The 24,075-nt window shown below is 43.3% G+C and overlaps 1 long non-coding RNA gene across 1 annotated transcript in view; it reads right to left on the bottom strand.

Moving 5' to 3' along the window:
• Positions 1 to 24,075, bottom strand: part of LOC135320451 (uncharacterized) — a 180,542-nt gene that overhangs the window by 111,762 nt on the left and 44,705 nt on the right. Inside the window, exon 2 of the long non-coding RNA XR_010379603.1 lies at positions 22,047 to 22,154. This is a non-coding gene — a long non-coding RNA (uncharacterized LOC135320451). The remainder of the gene's footprint in view (positions 1 to 22,046; positions 22,155 to 24,075) is intronic.

The raw sequence follows: 24,075 nt of genomic DNA, 5'->3' as shown, positions 1-24,075 counted from the left end.
TCTTGTGGTTCATTTGTAAGAGGTCTTTATGTATTTGGGTGAAGAAAAACAAAAAAAAGCTCTTTATTTTGTAAGTCCTTCCTCCTAACTTGTGGATTCACATCACATTAAGTCTTTAAAAATATGGACTTTTTAAATATTTAATGAAATGCAACTTACATTTTTCCTTCCAGGTCCATGTGTTTTGCGTCCTGCCTGGGAGGTCCTTTTGTAACGGAAGGTTGCTGATTGTGACTTCTTACATAAAAGTTGCATTTGTAGCTCTTATAATGGAGAGGTTTGTCAACTGCTTTTTTTGGTGGTGGTGTTCCAGTTAGACTTAGCAAATGATTGTTATTCTTATTGTTTGCACTATCATTTCTGTTCTATTAAGACGCTGACTTACCCTGATGGGTAACTGAGCGTTAAGCCAAACATGCATTCCCATGATTCAACCCCACGTGGCCGAGATACAGGATCACTTTCACACGTGGCTGGATTCTATTCACCAATACTGTGCGAAGGGCTTTTGCACGTGGGTTCCCTAAGGACGGTCACAGGTAGCTTCTCTTTACTGAGTGTCCTTTTTATGTTGTGATAGTACGAGGCTCCTCAAATGAGTTGCAAAGTGTTTTGTTCTATTTTATAGAAGATTTTGTAGGTGTTTGGTATTTTTATTCCACTAATGTTCTTCCTATGTTTCACCTGATAAGCCATTCCTTAAGTTTTCTTTGGAAACACATTTTTTATTGCAAATTATATCTGTTAAATACACACAGGGTTATAGAAGTTTTTTTTTCTTCTTCTTGTGTGAGTTTTAGTAATTTACGTCTTGTATATAATTTGCTCTCTTCCTCCAGGTTATCAGATGTGATAAGTTGTTCAAAATATTCACATGTATTATGTCTGTATTTATGAAGTCCTTAGCAATGCCCCTATTTTAACCATTTCTGTCTTTTCTTTTTTTTTTTTTTAATCTTCATCACAAGCCTAGAACTTAATCAACTTTATTCAGCTTTCCAAAGGGCCAGCTTTGGATTTAATTGGGTTTATCTACTGTCTGACGGTTTTGTCTCTCACTGATTTTTGTTCTGATCTTTCTTATTTCTCTCCTCCCACTCATTTTGGATTTAATCTGCTCTGGTTTTTCCAGCTTTAAAGCAGAAGCTTAGAAATTTCTGAGAAATTTTCCTCTCTTCAAATGCAAGCATCTCAAGACCAATTTTTCCATTTCTTCCCCCACAAACCCCCAAACTGTCATGTGTTCTGTTACCACTTTTAGTTCGAAATAGATCTTGCATTACGAATTCCACCCAAATGCACTCATTTTTAGGAGTAAAATAACAAAAGGAAAGAGAAAACCGCCTCATGGAATAACAGAAGGATAAAATCTACAAGGGGAAAAAAAAATAATGCAATACGTTGGTTATTTTCTGCACACCATTAGTTCCAAGCCTAGTGGAGGAAAACAGGAAGTGGTGACACGTTTGCAAGTCTCCGAACCGGCAGACAGGTGTGGGTGACACACTTAGGGGCCCATCCCTTAGCCAACCCCCACCACGTGTCTAGCAACCCCTCCGAATCCCATATTTTTAGCTGGCGTCTTAATTGCTGACCCATTAGAGAACAGCGAGAGAAATTACAGGTTGGCTTTTCCAGGCTTAAAGTGGGCTTGCGGTTTGCCACACGCAAAAGAAATCATTCTGCACCGGGGTCCTTTCTGTTTCGTGGACTCCCTGCAGGCGAGTGCAGATTCAGTCACCGGAAGAAGGATGGAGGTGACGACACCGTCCTGCCGCTCCACTGTGTTATGCAAACAAATTACACAGACCGGGGACCCGTCCGGGGTTCCTCAAACTGTCCCGTCCGCTCGTTTAGAATGTCCCGGGTAGAAGATGGATGTGTGGGTCTGCCCGGGCAGTGCTTTCTGCAGGTGCTTCAGACCACGCTTTTAATCTTCATTTATCCCTAAGGAAGTTTTTTTTCTGTTGTTGTTGTTTTTAATTGGAACCTGAACTTTCCATCGAAGCACAGACTGATTTTCAACTGCAGTTCAGTGAACATTTTTCTGGATCTTTGTATCCAGTTAATGCGTTTTGTTTTGTTTTGTTTTGTTTTGTTTTGTTTTGTTTTGTTTTGTTTTAATAGGGCAACAAAAAAAGATACCCTGTATTGAATTTGTAGACATTTACATAAACGTATCAATCTACAAACAACTCCGTCGTGGCATCCTTCTGGAGCTGCAGAAATGACATGTTCCACACAGACGTCTGAAGACCCTCTTGTTAGAAAAGATATCAAAGCGATTGTGGTCATAAATACCACCTTTGTGCCATAGGCTTCGTTTTCAAATTGTTTTAAAAGGCCTGGGTCATTTTTTTAACATGCTGCCCTTCATATAATTAAGCGGATTTCTAACCTGTCGGGGCTCTGGCTGCCATTGGTAATTGGAATAGATGAAAAACACCAACTAAATCTCCGCATCCAAATACATTTTGGTCCTATTTTCAGACGCCCTCCTACTGTCTGTCAGGCGCAGTATAAAATGATTGCTTTAAAGGATCGCTCACTTAATAACAAGAAATAATGCCACTCGAAGTGTAGGTGTGGAAATGATGTTTCTGTGTCTTGAAACACAAAACACAGCATGCAAAACTCGGGAGAGAGCGACCAGGAATTCCAGCCCTAGGGATCCACCCCCTCACAGAAGTGCAAACAAGGGTTTAAACCAATCCTTGTACACAGGGGATTTGCACAATTAGTATTCGTGACACTGAAAGGTGGAAGCAATGCTAATGTGCGTCAACAGACGAATGGATAAACACAATCTGGTCCCTCCGTTCCATTGCACATGGTTAACGCACAGAAAGGAACCAAGGTCTGATACACACTAAGACGTGGGTGAACTTGGAAGACACACGCTGAGTTAATTAAGCCAGACATGCAAGACCGCATCCCGAATGATTCCATTCACATGAAATGTCCTAGTAGGGAAATCCAGAGAGATAAATATGGATTTGTGGTTGCCAGGGGCTGGGGGGAGATGGTTCTCAGGGGGCACTGCATCAAGCCCGTGGGTTTTCCATCTGGAAATGTTCTACAATTAGAGAGCAGTGCTGACTGAGCAGCACATGAATATACTTACAGACATTGAATGAATAAAAGATGTGTTATGTATGTACAGCGGAATATTACTCAGCCATAAAAAGGAAATATGGCCCCTCCTGACCACAGGGCCAGAGCTTGAGGACATGATGCTTAGTGAGAGAAGCCAGATGCAGGAGGACAAATACTGTAGAATCTCACTTATGTGCTGAATCTAAAAAAGCCAAATCAGAGAGCAGAATGGCGGTTCCCTGGGATTAGGTGGGTGGGGGATACGGGCAGACACTGTTTAATGGTGTGAGCATGGAATTGGAAGATGGGTAAGTTCTTTAAGTTTCTGCTGTTAATACAGGGAGCTATGTTCAATATCTTGTAATAACCTTTAATGAAAAAGAATATGAAAATGAATATATGTCTGTATGTGCATGACTGGGGCACGGTGCTATGCACCAGAAATGGACACATTGTAACTGACTGTACTGCAATTTTAAAAATTAAAAATTAAAAATTAGTTCTGGGGAGGGGAGCATCTAGCTCAGTGGTAGAGCACATGCCTAACATGCACAAGGTCCTGGGTTCGATCACCAGTACCTCCACTGAATAAATAAGTAAATAAACCTAATTAACTCCCCCCACCCCCAAATTTTTTTTGAATAAATAAATAAAAATAAGTCCTGGGGATCAAACACAGCACTTAGAGCTTACAGTCAACAATACTGTATTACCTACTTAAAAATTGCTAAGAGACTGGATTTGTAACATTCGCACACAAAAAAAAGGAAATGATAATTATGTGATGGGACGGAGTTGGTAGCTAAAGCTATGGTGATAATTGTAGTGCAATATACAAATGTGTCAAATTAACGCACTATACACCTTAAATGTGCACAATGTCATACATAAATTACATCTCAATAAAAATAAATCAAAGGTTAAAAACTGGATACTTTTAAATGGTTAAAATTTGAAATTATAGGTTATATGCTTTTTGCCACAATAAATATTTGGAAAGATAAAAACATATGTAAGGAATCTTCTTACACTGTTGGTGGGAATGCAGTTTGGTGCAGCCGCTATGGAGAACAGTATGGAGATTCCTTTAAAAACTAAAAGTGAACTTACTGTATGACGCAGCAATCCCATTCCTGGGCATATATCTGGAAAAAAACCTTTAATTCAAAGAGACACCTGCACCCCAATGTTCATAGCAGCACTATTTACAATAGCCAAGACATGGAAGCAACCTAAATGTCCATCCACAGATGACTGGATAAAGAAGATGTGGTATATTTATACAAAGGAATACTACTCAGTCATAAAAAAGAATGAAATAATGCCACTGGCAGCAACATGGATGGACCTGGAGAACATCATTCTAAGTGAAGTAAGCCAGACAGAAAAAGACAAATACCGTATGATATCACTTATATGTGGAATCTAAAAGAAGAGAAAAAAATGATACAAATGAACTTACTTACAAACTGAGAACAGAGTCACAAACGTAGAAAACGAACGTATGGTCACCAAAGGGCAAAGGATGGGAGTATAAATTGGGCATTTAGAGTTAGCAGATACGGAATACTATATATACAAAATAAACAGCAAGGTTGTACTGTAGAGCACGGGGAACTGCAATTGATACCTTGTAATAACATAATGAAAAGAATCAGAAAAATTATATATACATATATATAAATAAACTGAATCACTTTGCTGTACACCTGAAACTGACACAACATTGTAAATTAACTCTACTTCAATAGTATATATACACACACACACACACACACATACACACACACACACACTGCAGAGAAGAGAGTTCTGAGGCACGAAGGTATGTAATTTATCTGAATCCACACAGTAAACCCTCAGCAGGGCTGAATCGGAACATGTTTTGCCCCGGCACAAATACACATGACAGTTCACAATGCAGGGAGAGAAGTAAAGACACTAAGACTTTCTTTCTTAAACTGTCTTTAGTACTGGCATGGAGGGCAATAAATATCCCTCGGGGGTTGGGAAGGGAATGTCCCATAAGAAAAAGATAAAGAAGTTGGCTTGAAAAGTATTCCTGCCTATTTGAGAGCAAGAAGATTCACGTGGTGGACTGGAACGGTCGTAGAATTTTAAAGCAGAAAATGTGAGTTCTAACGAGGAGTCTGGTGGTTCGTTTCTGTCTCCCGATCCCCACTGTCTTTGCCATCAACGAGGGCTGATTTAACGCCACAGATGAAAGGACCCACACGTTGCCCGTGTGCTTAGCATTGGACATTTTCGTAATAGATTGTGGCCAACATTTCTTTCAAAGCTGCAGGAAACTGCTTTAACCCTGAGACCATATTGTGCTTGAATGTATGTGAAACCTGTTAAGGAATTTCAGAAGGCAATCAAATAGTACTTCTATCACTTGACTTAGGATAAGGTAAGTAACGGTAGGCTTTTCTTAACCTTAAATGAGTGCAGATGCACCATTTTTTCTATGGTAACAGTTTTACCCTTTTAGTCACATTTCAGTAAAAATTTTAGGTTATAATGTTCTGATTTGGTTCCCTCAAGGCATTGAATCCCCTGCCCCTGGAGATGCACAGGCATTGATGGGCTGGACAATGATTTGGTGGAATGTTAGGAAAATGGCTGAATTAGGAGGTAGATGCTTAGATTATTAGGAGGTAGTTTAGATTAGGCATTTAGATCAGACTATTATTCACTGTCCTTCCAAACCCAGAAATAATCTGATTTTCTATGTGTCCACATTCTTATTGAAATAGGATACAGATATGGTTCAGTAGTTGAAGGACACTGTCTTTCCAAACTATGTAAGGAAATCTCTTGAGAATTGAAAGCAAAAATAATAATAATAATAAATAATAATAATAATGAGGGAAGGGGGAGGAGGGGGGAGGAGGGGAGGGGGAGGGGGAAGAGGCGGAGGAGAAAATTGGGAGAAGAAGAAAATTGGGAGAAGATTTGGAGACTTGTAAACAGACGGATTATTCATCCTTTTACTTACGAACTTGAAAGTAAACGGAAGACATTCCTTGTGGTTCCCAAGAGTATAGTGATTTGTAATCTTTAAGAAAGAAAAGATGCTTGCTTTTTCTTAACTGCGTTTTGTTTCCCTGAAGTTTTCTAATGATTTATTTTATATATCAGATGTCCTAGTGTCTTGGTTTTGATTTGCCCTCCATCACCCAGGCTTCCTCGAAAGCACATGACAATTGTCCATCACCAACAGTGTCACCTCAGTCTTATCAGCACAGTCAAAGGACAGTCCCTAGGTCTAATCTTTCCAAACCCATCCAAAAATATGTACTTGTCAAGAATGGGAATAAAAAGTTTCCAGCCACTCAACTCAGAGCAGCTGATGTGCAAAACATGTTTACTACAGAAAAGCAAAAGACAGTCCCTGAAATTGTATTGATCTTACTACACTAACTTCTAGTTCAGCCACGGTGTTTTACATCATTTGTGTAAGGGAGATGTCCACACGGCATAAAAATATGCTGCCACTCTAGCCTGTTAAAAAACTGTTCATAGTGGAGAAAAGGGAACCCTCCTACACTGCGGGTGGGAATGCAGTCTGGTGCAGCCACTGTGGAAAACAGTATGGAGATTCCTCAAAAGACTAGGAACAGACTTACCATATGACCCAGGAATCCCGCTCCTGGGCATATGTCCAGAAGGAACCCTACTTCAAAATGACACCTGCACCCCAATGTTCATAGCAGCACCATTTACAATAGCCAAGACATGGAAACAGCCTAAATGTCCATTGACAGAGGACTGGATGAAGAAGATGTGGTATATTTATACAATGGAATACTACTCAGCCATGAAAAAGAATGAAATTATGCCATTTGCAGCAACATGGATGGACCTAGAGATCGTCATTCTAAGTGAAGTCAGCCGGAAAAAGAAAAATACCGTATGAGATCACTTATATGTGGAATCTAAAAAAAAAAAACAAAGAAAAGAAGACTCTAATGAACTCATCTACAAAAGAGAAACTGATTCACAGACATAGTAAACAATCTTATGGTTACCGGTAGGGAGAGGGGGTGGGAGGGGATCAATTGGGAGTTCCAGATTAGCAGATACACACTACTGTATATAAACTAGATAAACAACAATTTTCTACTGTACAGCATGGGGAACTATGATCAATATCTTATAGTAACCACCTAAAATGAAAAAAGTATGAAAAGGAATATATGTATGTATACGTATGACTTGAGCATTATGCTGTACACCAGAAATTGGTACAACACAGTAAACTGACTCTCCTTCAATCAGTCAATCAATCATCAATCAATCAATCAAATACTTCTATCAAGAGGAGCCAATCTATTTTAAAACTTTGCATTCCATGCCCTCTAGTCAGGTCCTGGGTGTTCTGAACTGTATCCGAGCAGGTGTGAGCATTACCCTCTGATGCTAGGCTGAAAACCTGGGACACTGCATTCATTTTCTGGGACATGCATTGCCAGGGATTGCAAGCCACCCACCTGGATAGGCCTCCCCCCACACTGCGACCTGGCACTCCACCCACACAGCCCTGAAATCAAGGGCTTCACCGGGAAAACAAGCCAACCCAGCGAAGCTCTAAAACAAGGTAGGGAAGTCTTCTCTTCATCCACGCTAGACCCGCCTTGGCCTGTGGTCAGATCTCCTTGGGTTCAGCTGTCAGGTCCCATCCTCGGCTAAAAGGGGAAACACTACACACACTCACCATCTTGACTAAGTGGACCCAGAATGGGGACGATCTCACGGGGTCTGTCTGCAAGCCTGCAAAGTGTGGAATTGAGGAATGTTCCAGATAAAAGGTAAGGTTCCCAAAAGAGGTAGACCCGGGAATGTGGAGAGCTTTATTCTGTCTTGTCCCAGACCCTAACCGCCTCCTGACCACTTCTGATGGGATGACAGCACATGCAGATGCCTAACACTGACACCAGCTCTCACTCCATCCCGTTTTAAGGACTTTGCGGCGTCAGTAACGGTGTAATGATCTTCTCCAAGTCAGCTGTTGTCAGAACTACACGGTAGCTTCTCAGACATTTCAGGATCAAACTTTCTACAAACGGATATTGACTGAATGCAAACAAAAGTCCTTGCGAAATAAAACCCGATGGAATTACACATGAATCAGAAATCGGTTCATCAGAGAGAAATACTCGTGTGTTTTCTTTTTTTCCTTATACATTTTAATGAGAACTGTTTCATCTCACGGCTTATTCTCAAACACGAAAAAAAAAAACGTTCCACTTGAAACTATGGAATAAATAGTGCATTTTAAAATATTCTTAAATTCCACTTTAATTAAAAGGGGAATACGGGTGTTGAATTTTCACGTACTCTGAAACAGTCGGAACACTGTGCTTTGATAACCCACTGGATATATACGTGTGCCTTCATTAAGCACATTTGCACCGATTTCCCAATTTTATTTTTAACATGTCGGTTTTGAGGCAGTAAGCATTTTGTACTGGGAAGATGTATTTAAAGGTTCTTAAGGCTACTCCCAACGCCATGTAAAAATGGGGAAAAAACACACACACTGAAATTTTCAAGTACCCTAGGAGATTGTAAAGTCTAGATTTAACATTAGAAGATGAAGTTCCCTTTTAATATGTGCTCTAATCTTTATTCTCTGATTTAGGAGTCATCATTTGTCCCAGTTAACTGGCACCCTCGTGTCTAAATGAAACAAATTTGCTCTGTGTCCAAATGGTTCAAGGAAGACCAGATATACAAATGTCTATGTTTAAAATAAATAAGATACTGCAATGTACAGCACAGGGAACACAGCCAATAATTTATAGTAATTTTAAAAGGATTACAACCCATAAAAATATTGAACCACTCTGTTGTACACCTGAAACTAACATTAAGATCGTAAGTCAACCCTACTCTGATTTAGAAAAAAAATTCCATAAATCACAAGTGACTTTTCCAGTCTGAGATGCTATCAGATATCCAATGAGATGGGCATGCTTCACCTTTTGAAAAAGCAATGTGGATTCTGGGGAAGGTCTGGGTTGAAGACAGAAGTCTGGGAGCAGCTTTTAGGAAAGGTGGTTGAACACAAGTCATTGGGAAAGCTTACGGGCGGAGCGGAGGGCAAGACAGGGGTCACATGAGGGTCCAGAAGGGAGTTGGCGTTGGCCCAACGGAGGTGAGCAAAGCGCAGGCGTGAAAGCAGGGATGCAGGCAGATGGTGGAGACGGAGGTGAGGGGAGGGTGAGAGTCGCCGGAAATGGCTGTCGATTGGAGAAGTTGGGTGTAGCCATTGGAGCTGCCATGAGAGGACTGGGCGTTGTCCCTGGAGTTGCTACAACCGTTGCTCTTGGATGTGAAATGGAAGATGCTCCTTGCGAGACATTTACACACGCAGAGGGAGGGACAGAAACCAAGGAAAATGGACTGAAAGAGAAAGAACTCAGGGAACAGAATACCACCGAACCAAAAGGCGAAGCTCACTTGATCCAATGGATTTGGCTGAGTCACTTGCACTAGAGTTTATCCATTTTCTTTCCCTCTTACCCTGAGGTCAAATGAAAATTCCTCAACGTTGGGAAAGTAAGATGGAATTCCCACTCTCAGTCTTTGCCAAATGACCCCGTGTGCCGAGCCCGGAGGTCCGCCCTAAGTACTGGACCGGGATACAATGAATTTAGCCCACCTCCGTTCAGTTAATGGATGAGTCTTTCATATTTTAATCTTTAAATCAATGCAAAACGTGCAAACTGCATCCTAGAAAATTACCTGGCAACGATGCTGAATCAAATAGCACAGTTACTATCACACAAGACACACACATTATGGCCAGAACGTTTGCAGTAGGGAGCAACTCTATGCATGTGCAGCCAATCAGGCCTGTTGATCCAGGAAATCTCTTGCAGCTAATTTTTCCACTGGGAAACGGAAAACTACATTTCTTGCTGGATTAAAAGAATCTGTCAGTGTAATGTATGGGAGACTTCATAAGGGAACACAAAATTTTAAGCTCAAACTCTAATATCGTACGTCAGAAGCAAAGCTTATTTTACGGAGGAATAATGCAATGTGTACTGTCCTATTTAATGAACTAAGTAAGGTTGGATCCGTTATTTGAAATGATAAATTTAAGTGATTAGATTTTGGTGATAAAACCCAGAGACTAAAAATAAATGAACCAATGAATGGATGGTACTTCAATAAAAATATATTTTTTAAGTTAAAAAAAATAAATGAAATGATAGAACATAAATGAACGTAAAATGAGAGATGATTTCATCGATGGCTTAAGCTCAGTATGACCTGAGCCAGCAATTTCGACCTTTTTACTCTGGAAGTGTTTATCACGAGGTGGGGCTCTGCTGGTTTAGTTTATAGACGAAGACAAAAACAGAAGGATGTTTAGAGAACCTTGTCAATTAACCTTAAACAGTTTTCTCTGTATCTGAGAGATTTTCTCATTTCTTTGTGCCACTCAAGAAACATCCGCTTCAAACAGAAGAAACCTATTTATGAAAGTCGTGGCAAATCCTTCTGTAAAATGTTTGGGCGCCAGGGAGGTGGAACAGACTCGAAAGTTCTCCATTTTCATTTGGAATGTCGGGGAGAAGGTAGACCACTGGTAGTTATTTCGTTCCCTGATGTTTTAAGCTTAGAATCATAGGTTTTGAGGAATGGCTTCACTTGGGCTTAAAATCTTATCAGTCTATTGATCCCCTGCTTTGTCAGTTTCTGAAAGATTCCAGTTTGCATCAAGTTCAGACGACATTGAGAAAATTAGATGCAGTGTATTTGTAAGGCGGCTGACAGGTGGAGAACCCTCCATGTGTATTAAGTAAGCACCCCTCCTGGACTGTCATCGGATGTTTTCAGCATGAGAGTGAAACCTTCTTCCTAAAACTAACCCAGTGTCCCTCAGAGTCAGGGCTCCGAAAGACAGAACCTTATGCAGGAAAATGATCCTTTCCTGCGTCCCTGCTTAAGACTGTTCTTCCTCCTAGCCATCTGATTTATACACTTGACTTTGTTTTTGTTTTTGTTTTTGTTTTGGTAAAGGACTATAATTCTATAATATGAATCTATAAACTGTGACATGTCATTTGATTCCTTAGAGTAAGCGGTCAACACACGCTCTCTGGGTGGAGCGACACGCCTCCCTGAGGTCAGAGAATCTGAGGTCAGGCGTTTGAGTTGCACAGTAAGTATAAACCTTCAATATCTTAGTTTCCTGCGGGTTATGTTGGTTACTCCTCCTGGACTAGGTTTATCAAAAATACACCTGATGCCAGAGGTGGTGGGACACCTGAAGATATAACACCGTCAGGAAGAAACGTATTCCGACCCCTTATTCGTGTTCCAAGCTCTGTGTATGCTTCACGGCTGATGCATTTTGAATGTTACGAAATGAAGGCACGAAAGACGGTAGACAAAATTATCTCGTGCCTGACAGACACCCACATCAGATTTGGTAGTGCCCCGTGCAAAGTCAGCACTATTGTCAGGAAGCCGACGGTGTTGGCTTGAGAACATCGCCATACTTGTTTCTTTCTTTCTTTCTTTTTTTTTTTTTTTGGTATACATATTTTAATTGAAGTGTAGTCAGTTTCCAGTGTTGTACACCTGTTCCTAATTGTATCATTCTCTGGATTGGCACTAATCCATTGCCCCAACTGGCCCAGCAAATTCTGCACCTAGAAAGCTGTCCAGCTTACACTGAATGAAGCTGTCTTCTGTACCTGTGACGCTTTTAATCCTACAGAAGAAAATCTGTAGCTCAGTTCTGCTCATAGATACGTGGACGGCTTTCAGTTGGTTTTTACCATGTTGGTTGCATTTAAAAAGAGCAGCATTTTACTGAGAAACAGAAGTAGTGACCATGCTGCACCACCACGGGCATTTATCCAACATCAAAGTCGCCGCCTTTATAAACCTACAGGAAACTGAGAAACACGCACATGCGTGCACACATGCCCTCCTTTCACATCACGTCTGCACATACGTCGCGACGTACGGTCAGTACACGGGAGTCAGTATTTCCCGTCGCCCCATGAAAACCCTTCCCTACCTTGTTAGAATAGAACGTTCACACGGCCAAGCTCTGGCGTTCCATCAATTATTTGCCGAAAGGGTTTTTAAAATAGAATGAAGGCATTTTTTACATAGAGCATAACATTTAAAGAAAATCTCTATGATATAAAAGTAGATTTAGAAAAAAACAAATTTCTTCTGTAGAGCACAGGGAACTATTTCAATATCTTCTAATAACCTTTAATGAAAAAGAATATGAGAAGAAATATATCCATGACTGGGACACCGAGCTGCACACCAGAAACTGACACATTGTAACTGACTGCACTTCAATTTAAAAAAATTCTCTATGAAATGTTAAATAATGGCTTATATTTAGAAAAAAAATCTTTGTACTATGAGCTTCAATACTAAACTCGTGAAAAAGTCCACAATCAAAGCAAGTAGTAAATGAAAAAAAAAAAAAAAAAACACAGAATGATTGTAAATGGAGGAGTTTGATATTGTGTCATGAAAGCCAGAAGCCTGATGGTTCCACTCAAGTACAGAAAAAGCAATTCGTTGGTTAGGAAATTATAGAGCAAACAGGAAGAATGTCTTACAATTCTCAAAGCGAATAAACTGTCTACACTCATCATCTCAAATCAACGAGGGTCCACCAGTGCCTCTATTTTTAGGACGTGATGAATACCACATTGCATTTTGACGTAGAAGATTGCTCTCTCTTTGTTTTTAATGCTCCATATGTTAAAATGATAAAATGATTTTTGTAGAACACATGCATCATGGATCAACAAGGCTTTAGACACATTTAATGTGTGCAATGCATTGGGTTTAATCTGGCAATTAAACAGGCAAGTGTGCCAGTGTAAACGGCTCCATAATCGTGATCAGAGACATATATTCAAAAAGCAAATCAGAAGTAGCCGTTTTCATGTGTGTTCATGTTGGGAATAGAATGGTTCTCTTGAAGCAAAGTCAGCTGATAAGAAAGAAAGCCAGTAGATAGAAATCTGTCTGTATTTGACTTAACATGAAAAATTGAGCATCAATACCTATCTATTTTTCATCCTGAAAAAATAAGTTATTTTATCGTTTAATTGAAAAAATTGGTGGGGGGATTATGTTTATGTATTTATTTGTTGTTGTTTATTTTAATGGAGGGACTGGGGATTGAACCCAGGACCTCGTGCATGCTAAGCACGCTCTCTACCCCTGAGCTAGACCCTCCCCCTCTATTTGCTTGTTTCTAGTAAAACCTAAAGCCGTGATCATTTGGCTTAAAATAATTTCCCAACGTAGCTTTCCATTTCTCCCTTACCTCCCTTAAAAATTTAACTGTTGAGGTAGGACTCAGACATCACTGAGTGGACCTCACTTTCTGCGGAAATCAACCAACAAAAGCTTCTTTATGTTACGCCGGGGGCAGTACTGCAGGGCTCCAGAAGCAAGCTCAGGAAGTCGTGCACCTGGTCAGCTTTTTTTCTCTATTTTGACATCATTTTACTCCACACATGAAACCTGGCAATCAAAGGCACGTATTACTTAGCCCCAAGTCTTCAGAGCGAGCGGTCAAAATGGGTTCTCCGGTTTCAGTGTAATGGAGCATTTCATCATCACACTGCAATGAAGCGTGAACTTGAACTTCTTAAAAAGACAAAAACAAACAAACAAACAAAAACGCTTGAAGGATGCTCCTTGCATACGTGTATCAGCAAGCCTGAGAAAACACGATTGCTACTGTATTTGCCTTCAGCAAGCCTGCAGACGGACAGCCTCAGCTTGAAAACACTGTCATTTCACAAGGGAAATTTTAGGGAAACGATTAAGTTACATATTTTCCCACCTAAAAACATACTAGAAATAAAATGCCTTCAAGACTGTCCTTTTTGAACATCAGAGTGAAATGATTCTATTTTCCGTGAAGAAAGACGTGGTAACATAAATAACTCAGGATGTATGATTCACTCCCAAAGTCACGCTGCTGTAATATGGAAATTATTAAAAGGCGAAGGCTGTAAGGGGAAAGCATGTCTCCTGTTTTCGGGGTTGATCTCTGGCTCTGCCCCACTGAGTCACGCCGGGATCCAGGCTGCTAATTACTTTGTTATTTTCAGTTACATAGTCACTTCTTTGGCTGGGTTGCCCCTTACCAGCTACCAGCCTGACAAAGGAAACACTGAAGGTCCAGGTCCAGACCACGCAATAAAGCAACACGACAGGAAAGAGAGTCACAGGAAACGGTTGGTCTCCCCGTGCATATGAGAGTTACATGTGCACCGGACTGCAGTCTATTACATGAGCAATTGCATTCTGTCTAAAAAAAAAAAAACAAAAAACCGCATATACCTTAATTTAAAAACACTAGGGGGAGGGTGTAGCTCAGGAGTAGAGCACATGCTTAGCATGCATGAGGTCCTGGGTTCCATCCCCAGTGCCTCCACTGAAAAACATAATAATTAATTTAAAAGTAAATAAGTAAACCTAATTACCCGCCCCCCAAAAAAACCCCACCAAAAATAAGTAAATAAAACAAAACAAAAATACAGTATTGCTAAAAAATGCTTACTATCCTCTGAGCCTTCAACGAGTCTCGATCTGAGCCCTAATTACTTTTCCAAACGAACATCAAAGATCACCCATCACCATAACTAACGCACTAAGAATGGCAAAGTGTGAGATATTGTGAGAGTCACCAGTGCCTGACACACAGACAGCAGCTTGAGCAAACGTTGTTGGAAAAATGGTACCAGTCGACTTGATTGACACAGGGTTGCCCCAAACTTTCAATTGGCTTAAAAAAAAAAAAAAAAAAAGCAGTATCTCCGAAGCACAGTGAGATGGAACATGACGAACAAGGTGTTCTAGGAGAGAAGAAATGATTTCGGTGGGCTGTGGGCAGTTCTTTGCCACAAAACTTGGATGAAGGGAATGGAATTCAGAAACGGTCTATCGGGTACCTTCAACTGTCTTTTTTGGTATTCACAACGTGATCACAGCACGTCGGTAAATAATGTTCTTTAAAAAAAAAAAAAAAGAGAGAGAATCAGACTATGAAATACCTGCAAGAGCGTATTTGCTTGTCCCTGTCTTGTGTTGTGTGCGTACCTGCCAAGCACCGCCTACCTCAATATTGAAATAGCAGCTTTGTATGCTTTTTTGTATTTACTCTGCCTGCACCGAACATTGTGGCTCATTTCCCCCTTTAAAATAGTGCTCAGAACGGAACGAGTCTGATTTGTAACCTGTGCTGTAGGATTTGATTACACAGAGATTTGGCTGCAATTTACAAAACAAAAGATTTACAAAATGAAGGACAAAATGATTTCCAATATCGCAGCTTTACCATTATGTATTATTTTGTTTGACTATGTAAAGACTCCACTTAAAGCACCACGCTGGGTTTCCTTTGTCGTTTCAACAACAGTGTGAAAAACTCTTCCCCAAGTTGCTTAATAGTGTTGTCTCTCTCCATCCAAATATTTTTAAATGAAATTACTCTGATGCATGACTGCCAAGTACTATGAAATCCCATACACCAACTGTAATATGTTTCATAAAAATAAATAATTCAGCTCATTTCTGGCTTCTGTTTTTTCCCCAAAGCCTTCCTTCGAAACAATACATCATCTTTAAAGCATAAGCAGAAATAAAGGGAGGTCCCCTGAAGACTGGGACACGCTTTCTTATTTCTTAAATGGGATTATGGTTCCCTCTTGGTGATTCAGAACGAAATTGCCTTCTTAAAAGCTGTATCTGCTTATGTGAAAACCACTGTTCTCCTGCAAGACAGACTCTGGACACCAGAATAGAAGCCAAGAGTTCAGACCAGTCTCCTTTAAAGGTAGGATGGCTTTCCCTCCCCTGTTGTATAAACACCGTCTCATGATGCCTTCATCGTTAAATTACCTTAAAGACAGTTCCTCATCCTCCTCTTCCTCTTTTGCCAATTGCTTGGCAATTCTGGCTCCGAGCACACATCTGATCATCAAGAACATGTCCAAGTGCACGGCAAACACTGAAATTTCTGGAATTATTAATTATGTTTTCAAGGACAGCGCTTTCTAAGTGGCAACATTTTTTTTTTTTATCTTGGCCAGAATCATCTAAACCCTTTAAAGGACGTCAACCATCTCCCGAGGCCATTCCCCAGCTGACCTTGCTCTGAGCCGGATTCTTAGTTTCTCGTACCATTTTTCCAAGATTTTGCATCGACCATGAGTGTGTATGTGTCTGTGTGTGTGTGTGTGTGTGTGTGTGTGTGAATCTGTGTACATCACAGCGTGACTTTTTCTCCCGTGTACCTGCCGGGGCGCGGTCCCCTCCATGTGGAGAGATTACCGTGGCCCACAGACCGACGCCGACACGTCTCATATTTGCTCCCACCCTGTGGGTTGAACTAAGACGACTCGGGGGAGGGCTGTTTTTATGAGCCTCATTTGCTAAGCAGGAGACTGAAGCAAACGTGGACGAAGGAAGCAGCCGGGCGTTACAGGGCTGGTACGTCCTAGCCCAAGGGGGCTTGAATATGCCAGCGAGAAGCTTGTGTCCGTCCCTGCTGAGCTGTGTGACCACGGGGGTGCGTGACACCCTGTGTGTTATCGCCGGGACTTCTGCACATCTGTCCGGGACCCAGAGAGCTCCCTCAGTCTTCTGAAAGGATTCCCAGTGTCCCAAAGCACAGAAGCATATCGTCACGTAATTAATTACCCTTAACTAGCAGGCTTCTAATTATGCTTTTGGAAAACATCATCTCCAAATTTTTATTCCATCTTTTCATTTTATTCCTAATGACCTTTTTTTCTCCATAATAAACGTCTAATTTTTTTTAATGATTTTTTTTTAATGAGGGATAGGTAATTGGGTTTATTTATTTATATTTGGAGGAGGTACTGGGGATTGAACCCAGGACCTCATGCATGCTAAGCATGCACTCTCCCCCTGAGCTATGATACCCCAGCCCCTTAATATATTCTTGATACGAATCCTTTGGTGATTTTATAGACGGGAGAGATCCCCTCCCAGTCTGTAACTTATTTTTTCCCTTTCTCTAACATTACTCTTAGTGGTGAGATGTCCTTGCTTTTAAGAGTCAAACTGATTACTATTTGATAATGAATGCTGTTGTGTCTCTTAAAAGAAACCCTTTCCTATCAAGGTGAGAAAGAATTTAAAATATTAGCCATTAAAAAATTAAATATAGAATAAAAATAGATAAACCTAGTTACACCTCCAAAAAAAAGAAATAGCATAGAGGTAATGTGGGCAATTAATGACTAAGAAGATACGTTACTTTTGAGGGGAGGGTCTAGCTCAATTGGTAGAGCACATGCTTAGCATGCACAAGGTCCTGGGTTCCATCCCCAGTCCCTCCTCTAAAAATAAATAATTAAACCTAACTACCTGCCCCCACCAAAAAAAAAAAAAAATGAATAAAGGTCTACACACCTCTTTGCTCAGGAAAACACAGTCTGTTCCTTCTTCCCTCTCTCACAATTATTTGAGACTCTCTGTTAATTCCACCTCACGGTCCTGCTGCCTCTTCTTAAGACTCTCTGGTGCATCTTAAACCACTTTTAAATTTCACACACACACACTCACACACACACACACACACACACACACACACACAGCTCATTACGCCCACGACAGCAGTGGCCACGCCGGTGGGTGGACGTACACGTGTCCATGTCCCAGGGGCTCCGGAAGGGATGGGGATATTCATTGTAGATACACCTTTCCCAGCTCAGGGGTCGAGGAGGACATTGAACATGTGGCCAAAGCAACAGAAAAAGACAAGGTCTTCCCACCCCCCCCTGCGCAGAAGCTCTGGACCTCGCCCTATTAAAGCAGGAAGAAACGCCAGTGAGCAGTCACCACCGTGAAATCTCCATCGGGAGACTCTCCAGTCCTAGGAACACTGTGCACCTGTCCGTTCTCAAGACTTCAAAAGGCAGCGATCTTCCTACAATTAGACCGTCTCACTCGTCATTCCAAGGTTTCAAAGACCAGGATGTATCGCTTTTAGAATAAAGGTCATACTGATGGGGAAACACTCTGATCTTGAAGAAAAGCCAGCCCAGCCAGCGGACTCTCTGTTCTCGTGCCCTGGCCCCGAGCGCTGCAAGTTCCCACCCTCCTCGAGGGAAGCCAAGCTAACCCGTCAGCTCTGGAGGGAAACAGGTGCCAGTACAAGACGGGGGAGTTTTGGGTCCAGTTCCTATGATTAGGGTGGTATTTTTCAGGCTCCTTTTAAAGGCATATTATCTTTCGTAATCCCCCACCGGCCCCCCACCTCAGTCCTCCTCCACATTCCTCACACTGCTCCGTCTTTGGACATATTCACGCAATCGGGACTGTTCAATATTTTGTGCCAGGCTTGTTCGTGTAAAAATTCACATCATGCAACACTCTTCTGATTGATGTATTTATAATGCAGCATTTGGGTGATTTTTAGCAGCTCGGAATTCAAAACGATGTGAACCCTGTCCTCTAATAAAGGCCACTTGCCCCCCTGGCACGTTTGTAAGGATGGTGTCTCGAGAGTGGAATGAGTGCCTGTCTGGAAACAAGAATTCCCATCCCTCACCATCGAGTGAGCAAGTCCTCGTGTTTAAGTCCCTGTTTCCGTATGTTCAATTGTCTCTCAAAAGCACGGTGCCCACAATACGCACTGACTGTGCAGTCACACAGGGTTTTGATTCCCTCTTTTGTCGGCAAATACGGCAACTGACGTTCTTAACGACTTCACGGGGACAAAACGTAAGGTTAGCCACCACCTGAGGGTAGAAGGAAGCTGATGAAGTGGTTGAGACTGTAAAGTTTGACCTTAACTCCTCAGAATGAGGGTGAGTGACGTGGAATCTGGGGACCCAGCTCGCCGTCCCACCTGAGGGGCGGATGCCTGTGCGAGCGATCTTTAGGGGCGGAATTCTATTTCCAACTTCATTTCTCGGTAAAGGATCAAACTGGGTTTTGCTGTTGCCTGTGTGTGTGTGTCTGATACCGTCTGGGTGATAAACCCATTATAGGTTTTACCCACAATCCAACTTACATTTTGTCTTCTTGTAGCAATGCCCTATTTTCAATGAAATAGCCTCACATTCACACTCATGTTGTCACGTATCTGTCCTCCCCTCTCAACCCAGTTCAGTCCCAGAGGTAGATCCCATACTCAGCTAAAAAGTGGGCTGCGTACCCTAGTCATTTTCTTCCCATACGCACCTGGATCTACGTGTAACACATTCCTTTTCGTTTTGATACAAATAGAATTTTGAGAGTTGAGCCGATGCGTCCACTTGGCTAGGCGACGGTGCCCAGTCGCGTGGTCAAACGCTCGCTGAGACGCCGCGTGTGAAGGTGTTTCGTGGACGTGGTCCACAGCTCTAAGCCAGGGAGCTGGCCCTCGGTAGCGTTACGTGGACCTCAGCCCACCCGCTGAAGGTCTTATGAGCAAACACTAAGCATTCCTGGAGCAAAAGGAATTCGCTCTCAAGACTGTAACACAGAAAATTCTGCCCCAGTTTCCAGCCTGCTGGTCAGGTCTCCAAAATTCCCAACTTTCCAGCCCCCAAAATCAAGCAGGCAAGTCCTTACAGTCAGGCTCCTCCCTGGTTCTGGAAAGCCTGGACACAGAAGTCAGTCCATGCTTGTTGGTCATATGACAGATCTGCACCTGATCCACGGTGCGGCGTGATGGCACACGACCACAGAATGACTTTTGTATTTTTTCAAGGATGCATAGGAGCCCCCTGGGCAGGGAGACCAGATGCGCAGTTGGTCATTTCTCTCTGGCTGGATATTTCGATTTGCGCTCAGGTTTTCCTTTGGGACACACGGCGCTGAACGAGTCATATGCTCTTTGGAGCAATTTTATAGGAGGAACCACAAGAGGAGCTGGTGGTGAGAAGGAAGTCACTGGAGAAGGACCACCAGAACCTGCCTGTTTCCACATGCAATTAAAAAATTACTACACACACACATACACGCGTGCACACACGGGACCTCAGTTTCGATGCAAAGCTGCAGATGGTAACAACCATCTCAAGGTCCGTATCAACAGGCAGGTCCAACTTAACATGTTCCAAAGAGAACTTATGGTTCTCCACCTACAAAACTGCCTCCCCTCCATGCCCTCCCGCCTTTTTTTTTTTTTTTTTAAACCATTTCTACAGATGATCCCACTTGGTTGTTCAAGCCTTGAGGAAAGGGGGTGCCATGGATTCCCGCTCCTCCCTGACCCCTTTCGTCTCATCCGTGAGCATGTACCATCCACCCCGCTTCCAACATGAACCCCCCCCCCCCCCATCTCCCGTCCCCCCACAGCCCAAGCCTCCTCCTTTGGCAGCCTCCCGCCGGGCCTGCCTGCCTGCACCGGAGCGCAACTCGCCCCCTGCAGGGCGGCCGGGGAGGACCTGCGGGACCTCCTGCCTGACTGCACCGCTCCCTGGCCTCAGCCGGGTCCCTCACTGTTCGTGGTCCTCAGAACGGAACCCAGGCACGTGCCAACCCCGACCAAACCTCGTTTGCATGGGTCCCCCTATGTCTTCAGCTTTTAAATTTGCTCACCCTGCGCCGTCCCCACCGCCTCCCGGGTGGCCGTCCCCGCCCTCCGCACCAACACAGGAGCTCGCCTCACCCTGGGCGTCTAAGGGCAGGACGCGGAGCGCGACACGGACACCTGCCACGAGGCCGGCCGACCCCGGGAAAGGCCTGGGACGATTCCTCGGCACAGGTGAGCCCGCTCTGCTTTATGAGCATCCCCAGAATAGGACGTGACGGAGACATCTTCCTCCCCGTGCCGAGTTAAGTAGGAATGCAGGTAAGTAGAAACAGTCAAAGGTCGCTACGATGCTTATGCCCACACTTCTCCGGAGATCCACCGCACAGCTCGGGGAACCTCTCGGCCCGGGAAGAGCCAGGCTTTGCACTCATCACCCAGCGCCCCCACCTCACCCCCAACAACTGCAGGCTGACTGTGCGCAAGCGAGACGCTGCTGGTTGTTCAGACGAGGGGAAAAAAAGACCAAAATAAAGTACTTTCAACGTGAAAATAAATCTCTTTGGTGACCACTGGTTTCTTCTGATCCCAAACCTTGACTTCGCGGAATAAAAACGCCTGCCACAGCTGCCTCTCAGATACAGAAACTGTTTGTACATCTTGGTGTCTTAACGATAATTACGACTTACGTGGATTCCAAGTTTCGCGCCCGTGGCGGAATCTATGAAATGTTCTAGTCCAGACAGCATCATCTCTGGAAATCAGCTAGCGACGATATATACATTTTTCTGCTCATTTTTAATCATTGGATTCAGGCAACGTGATGTGACACATACTGACTGAAGACCTACTGGAGCCAGGTTCTGCTCCAGCCCTGGGTACATTGACACCGAAATCAGACAGAGTCCTCGCCCTCGGGACACACGTGATGTAGTGGGAACGTTGGGGAGGTACCATTAATTGTCTACAATGGTGGATCTTAACTGGGGCAACTGGCTCCCCCATCCTAGGGGACACCTGGCAATGTCTGGGCAGAGTTTGGGTTGTCACAACAAGAGGGTGCTTTGCAGGGGGTACAGACCACGCACGCTGCCAAACATTCTCCAACCGCAGAGACGTCCCCATGCCCCCAGCACAGCAAGGAATTAGCCAGCCTCAAAGGCCAATAGTGCTGAAGCTCTCAAACCTTGTCTTTACAACTTACGCACAATAGTACCTGTGCAAAAGGGACATACACACGTCCCACGGCTATGAGCATCTAGAGAAAACAGCGATTTCGGAAGACAGGGAGGATGCACCTGGACAAGAAATCCAACTGTATTTGTATCTGACGTTTAGCTCCTTGGAAGAGTAGTTTGTGTTTTAGGAAAAAAGAACGGGTATTTAAGGCAAAGAGAGCTGGAGTCAGACACCCGATGTTGTCCACGCGAAGGCTTACCTTGGTAGGAGCACGTGGCCCTCCGTGCGGTGTGCGGCGTCGTGGCAGGTGGAAGCCGATCTCCTTCCACTGCGGACACGGGAGCTGAGCGTTGTGGCCAGTGGGAAGCTGCGATCAAAGGGGAACATTGCATGAACATCTTTGAAACGAACGTCAGCCAACAGCCAAGCAACAAACCTGCATGGTACTCTGGCTTTGCCCTTTTTTTAAGCCCAAGTATGAGTTAGGACCTTGCTCATATTACAACGATCTAACGATGCTTTAGACGGAAGGAAAGCTGCACCACGGGGTAGTGAAATCTTTCAAACTTTGCCCCTTGTAACAGCTACAGTGCAGTCCGGTGGTTAAACCTCCAACAACCAGGCGGTTCTGTTTTTACTTTTCCCTAACAGGCTGGGTAGATTACCTCTTTCAGACAACTACGTTTGAAGATACGCACATTTTCCAAGTCTAGCGTAGAAATTTCGAACTGCTGACGTAAACGAATGCTACCTCAAATGCCGATGCTCTTCAGAGCAAGTAGGTACATTTAAAGACTCAAAGTGGCCCAAGATCATAAAAAAAGGAAATCCTAGGACAAAGATCAAGGGATGTCCGCTCAATCCCAGGCTGGGGTTTGGGTGGTAGGAGGGGTTGGAATGGATGGGAGAGGGCGTGGGAGTTGCTATTAGTAACCACCTATGATGTCCATCAACAGATGGCTGGATAAAGACGCTGTGGTATATTTATACAGTGGAATACTACTCAGCCATGAAAAGGAATGAAATAATGCCATTTGCAGCAATGTGGATGTACCTACAGATTGTCATCCTAAGTCAAGTAAGCCAGAAACAGAAAGAAAAATACTATATGATATCACTCATATGTGGAATCTGAAAAAAAAAAAAAAAGACATATGAAATTACTTCTAAAACAGAAACAGACTTACAGACATAGAAAACAAACTTATGGTTACCAAAGGGGAAAGAGGGCAGGGAGGGATAAACTAGGAATTTGGGATTAGCACGTACACACCTATATGTGGAATCTCAAGTCTATGGGAAGTACGTCTTTTAGGGAAACACATTGCTACATCAAGGGGAAACACAAAAGTTTCGGATCTTCCAAGTGTGGGTCAGCGGTACCACGTCTTGACTCAAGGAACCGCCTTTCATGTACCATTCTTGATTTCTGATATATTTCTGATGTATTCTGAAGCTAAAAGAATTCCTGAAAGGGGGGACAGTAACCCCACTATGCTTGGACATCAACCCACTTTGAAGCAAACGAGTAAGCAATTTTGACCAAGAACAAGAGTCGTGGGGGTGGCTTGCAGGACGAGAGGTGTTTACTTAGAAATAGCTTTTTTTAAAAAAAAAAACCTCTACATAGGATTTGGTGAATAGGAGATATTTCTTGGAGAACAGCCGGACCCACCTCTCCATGCACAGACGCATGCAGTTGGCAAACACGGTTACACGAGGCATTTCCAAGTCTACACTTCCTTCTCTTGAGAAGACAGCGATGGGCATTTAGCACAGAAGCTAAGAAAGAATTTTATCCCCACCCAGACCCTTGTAAGAACGTCCAGATTCCATGCAATATTAAAAGACTGCACCGTGTCCTTCTTGCAACGTCTTTTTTGAAATCCTAAACCTGTAAGCGGTGCTAAATACTTGGAGAATTGAAGGATAATTGTCCACGTGGGTGCGCCAACTTCTTCCCTTGTGCTTTTACACAGCGGAGCGCTCAGGGCTCGGCCACCTGAGCGCCAGGGCCCCCGACGTGGGCAGGCCCGCTTTCCCTGGAGGGGGTGATGCCACGTCCCCCGCCGGCCCGGCTCGGACCCGCGGGCTGTGACCGCCCCCCCGCAGCGCCGCACGCCCCGGAGACAGGTGCTCAACGCCGCTCGCCAGGGGTTGTTTCTGAAACCACTGCGGGCTGCTTACCGTTCCACGAACGGTCACTGAACGACAGCCACGACTCACGGGGACAGAGGCCGAGAGCTCGGGAAGGCCTCACAGAGGATGCACTTCTCCCTCCGGTCGTC

This window comes from Camelus dromedarius, chromosome Y (assembly GCF_036321535.1).
Source record: "Camelus dromedarius isolate mCamDro1 chromosome Y, mCamDro1.pat, whole genome shotgun sequence".
Lineage (NCBI taxonomy): Eukaryota > Metazoa > Chordata > Mammalia > Artiodactyla > Camelidae > Camelus > Camelus dromedarius.
Note: the sequence above shows the minus strand (reverse complement) of the source record. Positions and strands in the feature narration are given on the sequence as shown.